Source organism: Chrysochloris asiatica, unplaced genomic scaffold, assembly GCF_000296735.1.
Source record: "Chrysochloris asiatica unplaced genomic scaffold, ChrAsi1.0 scaffold00133, whole genome shotgun sequence".
In the NCBI taxonomy this organism is placed as follows: Eukaryota; Metazoa; Chordata; class Mammalia; order Afrosoricida; family Chrysochloridae; genus Chrysochloris; species Chrysochloris asiatica.
In genome coordinates this window covers 6,368,152-6,374,183 of record NW_006408651.1, presented here as the reverse complement: position 1 = coordinate 6,374,183, position 6,032 = coordinate 6,368,152, and positions in this window count along the sequence as shown.

The following is a 6,032-nucleotide window of genomic DNA, read 5'->3' as shown; positions in this document are numbered from 1 at the left end:
TCCATTTTCTTTATCTGAGAAAGGATAGCAAATTTTCCTTACAGATCATCAATGAGTGAGTATCTCCAAAAAGTTATGAGAATAATATCTTATTGGAGAACTGTGTAAAGTGGGCTAAATAAATGTCCAGCGGCAACACTAAGTAGACAGGATAAGGTTATATACATGCTATTTAAAATTGAAGCAACCTCATCATTTCAGCAAAATGAATGCATACTTTTTCTGAGGTATCAAAATAATTTAAAATATTATAGGGTACAGATGCTGTCCATAAAAAACATCCTTAATTACAATCATCAATTTAATGCAAGCCTCGTTTTCAAGTGGATAGCAAATTTCTTCTATTTTGTGCTGTTGTTGAATTTTTCCCAATTTGCTTGGATACTAAAGAAACTTTTGTATACTTTGAGGCCTTTGGGTTAATTTAGTAATCAGAAGATACTGTCAGACTTTACTGAATGTTGATTTAAGATGCTACTCTTTGTCTATAGCTTTTTAAAATACAAGCAGTCTGAATATAACAATGGAAATTATTATTATTACTGTTACTAATAATATTGCTGGCTGAAGTAAGGCAGAAACCATCAAACACCTTCTGAGGAATATCTGCTTGTTACCAGGAGGGTGGGTCAATTCAACTAGCTTAACCAAACAGCCAGTTCAATTGGCATAAAAATGTTAGATTGGTTATTTGAATTCATAAATCAGTTCATTAAAAGTAAAAGAAACTATGTTGCTGTTGTTGTGTGCTGCAATGTTGATTCAGACTCATGCTGACCCCTTGTGACAGAGTTGAACTGCCCCCGTAGGGTTTCTTAGCTGTCTTCTTTACTTGAGCAGATCACCAAGTCTTTCTTCCACAGAGCTGCCGGATGGGCTTGAATCACCAAGTGCTTAACATTTGCATCCCTAGGGCTCCTGAAGAAACTATTGTTAAGTGCTGCCAAGAGGGTTCTGACTCTTAGCAACCCTATATAGGGTTTCTGAGGAATGGCTGATGGGTTTGAACTGCTGACCTTCTGGTTATTTGTTGTTGTTTTTAAGTGCCATAGAGTTGGTCCCAACCCATAATGACCCTGTGTAGGGTTTCTAAGAAGCAGCGGTGAGCTGGAACCGGTGACCTTGCAATTCAAAGCAACTTTGCAGTCCAGTGCATTACCCCACAGTGGCATGCCAGAACTCCATCTGGTTATTAGTCCAGTGCTTATACAACAGTAGGATAAGTACTGGACCACAAGGTTGGTTTGAACCATAAGGTTGGCAATTCAAAACTCAACAGCTGCTCCTAGGAAGCCCTATACCGGGACCACTATGAGTGGTACTTAACAATAACATTGTTAGGATGCAGTTTTCAGTTTAGGCATGAAAACAAAATTAGTGTTTTCTAAGAAATGGTACCCACACTGAATTTTTTTTTTTTTTTTTTTTAGTATGCAAAATAAAATAATAATTGCCCCTGTTGGCAGTCATGTACTTCTTAGGACCTTTTATCTGCAACCAGACCAATTGACCTTGAATCCATTCTCCTAACATTTTAATTATTCACTAGTTAATAATTCGTAAAAGCAACTTCAACATTAAAATGTCTCTGAGAGCATGTACTGAGCTATTCTATTCCATATAATTTCATACAATATTCATATTTCATTTCTTGAGATCTTTATACATTTGTATCTTTTTTGTATTTAGACAATAACTTTAAAATTCTAATGATAACAATAACTTTACAATCCTTTGCTAAGATGCACATTTTCTTTTTTCCCAATAGTTTAAATCTACTTAATGTAACTTGTAAAAAGATGAATGAGAGAGAAATAAAGAAAAAATTGTAGTCCCTACTCAAACCCACCAAGGGATTCTGGTAGAATAGTGGTTTTGAATCAGGTTGCTAACCTCAAGGTCAGCAGTTCAAAACTAACAGCCATTCGGTGGGAGAAAGATGAGAATTTCTGCTTCTGTAAAGATTTACAGCCTCAAAAACCCTATGCAGGGTCGTTGTGAGTCAGAACATACCCCGCAGCACATAACCACCACCACTCATACCTGCTGCTGCTTCTTGGAAACCCTATACAGGGTCGCTATGAATCAGAACCAACTCAACAGCAGTTAACAATAACTATGTATAAAAACATACTATGGGGAGTGTGAAGAAAGTGTAAGATTTGCATTCTGTCAGTGCTCTGCTCATATCCCTATGGGAACCTTTTCCACAGCAAGTGAGCATAAGAAAACAATTGAAAATAAGGTAGAAAACGTAAGTAGTCAAAGACAGCCATACAGGAAACAACCTAAATATCCATCAACAGATGAGTAGATAAACAAACTATGATATTTTGGTCAAAGAGTCAGTCACAAAGGGAAACAAAAATCCTGATACATGGTTCAACATGGATGAATCTTGAAAACATTAGCTGAGTGAAATAAATCCGTCACAAAAGGTCAATATTGTATGACTCCACTTATATGAAATATCTGGACTAGAGAACTGCATAGAAACTAAAGCTTATTAGTGGTCAGCAGGAGTGAGGAAAGGGAAAGGGGGATTATTGCTTAGGGGGCACTGGATTTTGGTTAATGGTGGTGAAGTCATTTAGAATAGGGATGTGGAGATGGGTGTACACCATAATGAACATCAATGTCACTGAATTGTACATGAAAAAAATAGCTGAATTGACAAATGTTTTGTTACGTATATTTTTACCAGAATAGAGTTTGGACTCTTCAGATGAGAATGTAATTTGTGTGAAAGTGATTTGGGGAGCAGAAAAAAGGAGACAAGTTCCATAGAGGGGTGCCATTGAGTTGATTCTAACTCCTAGCAAATATATATGACCCAGTAGTATCGTCCCATAAGGTTTCCTAGGTTGTAACTTTTGTAAGGACAGATCTCCAGGTCTTTTCTCCTGTGTAGCCACTGGTGGGCTCCAGCTGCAGACTTTGTGTTACCAAGGCTCAGTCCTAAAGGGAACTTTGGAGCCTGGTCAAAAGCAAAGGTTGTTGGTGTTGTTAGGTGCTGCTAAGTCAATTCCATCTCATAGTGACACCATGTGACAGAGTAAAACTGCCCCACAGGGCTTTTTAGGCTGTAATCTTTGCTGTGGCAGATTGCCAGATCTTTCTCCCACAGAGCTGCCATGTCTAAACCCAAACTTCCAACCAGTTCTTCCCGGTTCAGTCACGGACAATGAAGCAAAACTGGAACTGACCCGAATTTGTAAAATGTGGGTGAATCAAAACGATAATCAGAACAGAAAAAGCTACCGGTCAACACTCTGCTAGAAACTTAATCTCCCTCTTAGAAAACAAGAGCAGCATTTTCGTTGCATAGCAGCCAAATCTCTTCGCTGACAGCTGGAAACAACGTGGGGCCTGGCTCAAAGATGGCGGAGATCCCACTGCTTTCAATGTGTCTCTCTCTTCACAGCACAGGCAAAAATCTAGTCTTCTGTATTAGGATCCTGAAAGAGCTCCTTAAACCTTTCCCAAGCCTCCCATTCTAGGGCTTCAATTTGTAATGTTTCCGTGCCGATTATCCTTCTGGTATACTCACATGTTACAAGTTTGGTGTTGTTCCAGTTTCACTGTGTAAGCCATGGCTAAACCAGATTCATTCCAATTGTTTTGGATTGTTTTGTACTTCCCACCCATCAGTCCTAGGTTAAGTGCCTTGCCTCCGTTAGGCGGGGGAGTGAGAATGCTTACATATTTTTATATAAGTATACCGTTTCCGTGGAATTCAGGTGTGGCGCTGTGGGTTAACGATCTGGCTGCAAAGTTGGCTTGAACCACAAGGTTGCTTGTTCAAGCTTACCAGCCACTTCTCGGAAACCCTATGGAGGGTTGCTACGGGTCGGAACTGACTCGCGATGGCACTTAACAACAATAAATCTGTCTCACGTCTTCTATGATACTATATCACCGTTCTCTAGCTACAGAATCCCAGTGTCTTTGACCTGGTAGTTAATGACATAAACTTTGTAATTAGATAGCCTTACTATAGCCTTAGGGTTTACATAAGGAGCTCTGGGAGCATAGTGTTTACAAATCGGCCTGCTAATCTCATGGTGTACAGTTTGAAACTACCAGCTGTTCCGTGGGAGAAAGATGAGGCTTTCTGCTCCTGTAAAGATTTACAGCCTCGTAAACCCTGTACAGGGTCACTATGAGTCGGAAAGGACTCCACGGCACCCCGCCACCACCACCAAGTCATCTTCTATGGACTTCTCTGGAGTTCTGGTGTGCTGCTGTAGGATAATGCACTGGACCATAAGGTCATTTTGAACTACATGGTTGGCAGTTCAAACTTACCAGCCTCTCCTCAGAAACCCTATTCAAGGTCACTTGAGCTATGAAGTTAGCAGCCCAATTTGTAACCACTACGCTACCAGAGCTCCTTAGTGAAAAGTAAAAGAAGGTGGAGCATCAGAGAGAGCACATGTGGGCTGAGATAGCAAATGAGAACCATTGGGTATGAATCCAATTGAGCACAAAGCTGCTCACCAACCACTCCTCAGTGGACGTGGGGTAAGAGACTTGACCAAACCAGAAACTCTTCTCCTGGGACCTAGGAAGGCTGAGCAGCAATTATTAGGACAATCAAGGGGAGCAATTTCCCCTCCTCCAATGTGGATTCCTGGTGTAGCACTGTGGGTGGGTTAATGCAGCAGACTGCAAAGCCATTTGAATAGCAATGTCAGTGGTTCAAGTTCACCAGCTACTCCTTGGAAACCCTATACAGGGTCGCTATGGGTAGCAACCAACTCGACGGCACTTCACAACAACAAATATCACAAGGTCCCAGGATTCATCACTCGAAAACAACTCAGATTTTATGTTGGTTGTTTCACACGGTGTCTAGGTAAAATTATATACCCTGCTTTGCATCTATCCATAGGGCTTCTTGAATCTATAGATTGATGTCTTTCATCAGTTTTGGATGAAATTAAATACTGCTTCCCACCTCCATAACCTCGCTCCTCTTCTTCTGGGACTCTTATTAAAACATTTTATACTCTCTTGCATATAAATCTTACCGTTTCTTGTTACATTGATTTTTAGTTTTGCTGTTGTTGTTACTTTAACGTTTGGAAGAGGTTTTCTTCTAATAACTTCTAGAGGATTGCTGTTAGTTTATCTGAAAGTGTTGGTTTCTTTATATTAATTGTATGCCCTGTAACCTTATTAAATTCTCTTATTGTTTGTAGTAGTTTTTCATATAATCATATGAGGTCTTCATGTCATCTGAAAATAGCCTTACCTTTTCTTTCCAATTTCATATTCCTGATTTTTTTCTCTTTTTTTCATTGCAGTAGCTACAACCTCCATGTCTCAGTTTTGGAGCAGAGATAGCTTTATTTTTACTCTTTGAAAGAAATATCTATCTAACCTATTGTTTTGTTTTGTCTTTTAGTCAGGAATTGTTTTGTCATCCCACACCCTGTCACTGTAAAACACACTCAGTTTCATTACACATGGGCGTGTAAATGTATTTCTAGGGAAGGGTGGTCTGAAATCCTTCAGGCCCCAAACCAGCACATGTTGCCACTTTAGTTCTAAGAGACTTTCTCAAATGCCATCAAACTTCCAGGCAGTGGGAATGAGGCACAGGGTGGAAGTACTAGCTTCTTGACTCAGATGCTGGCTAGACCAGTGTGTTTACTTTGTGAAGATTCACCAAGCTGTGCATTTTTCTGTATATGTGCTATGTTATTGTAAGTGTTAGCTACCATCAAGTTGGCCCAGACTCCTGGTGACCCGATGCACAACACAACGAAATGCTGCTTGGTCTTGCCCCATCCCCAGGATTGGTTTTAGAGGGTGCCATTATGAACCATAGAATGTGTGCTTATTTCAATAATAAAGTCTAACAAGGCATAACTGAGAGGGAAAACTCAATTTCTTTCACCTGCTACACAGAGTTTCCATCCTAAATTCTGGTTTTAATAAATATGAACTCATAAAAATAACAAGGATGTTTGTGGCAAATGCTTTTTCAGCATCTAGAGGATCAATAATTTATCTTACTAAGAAAG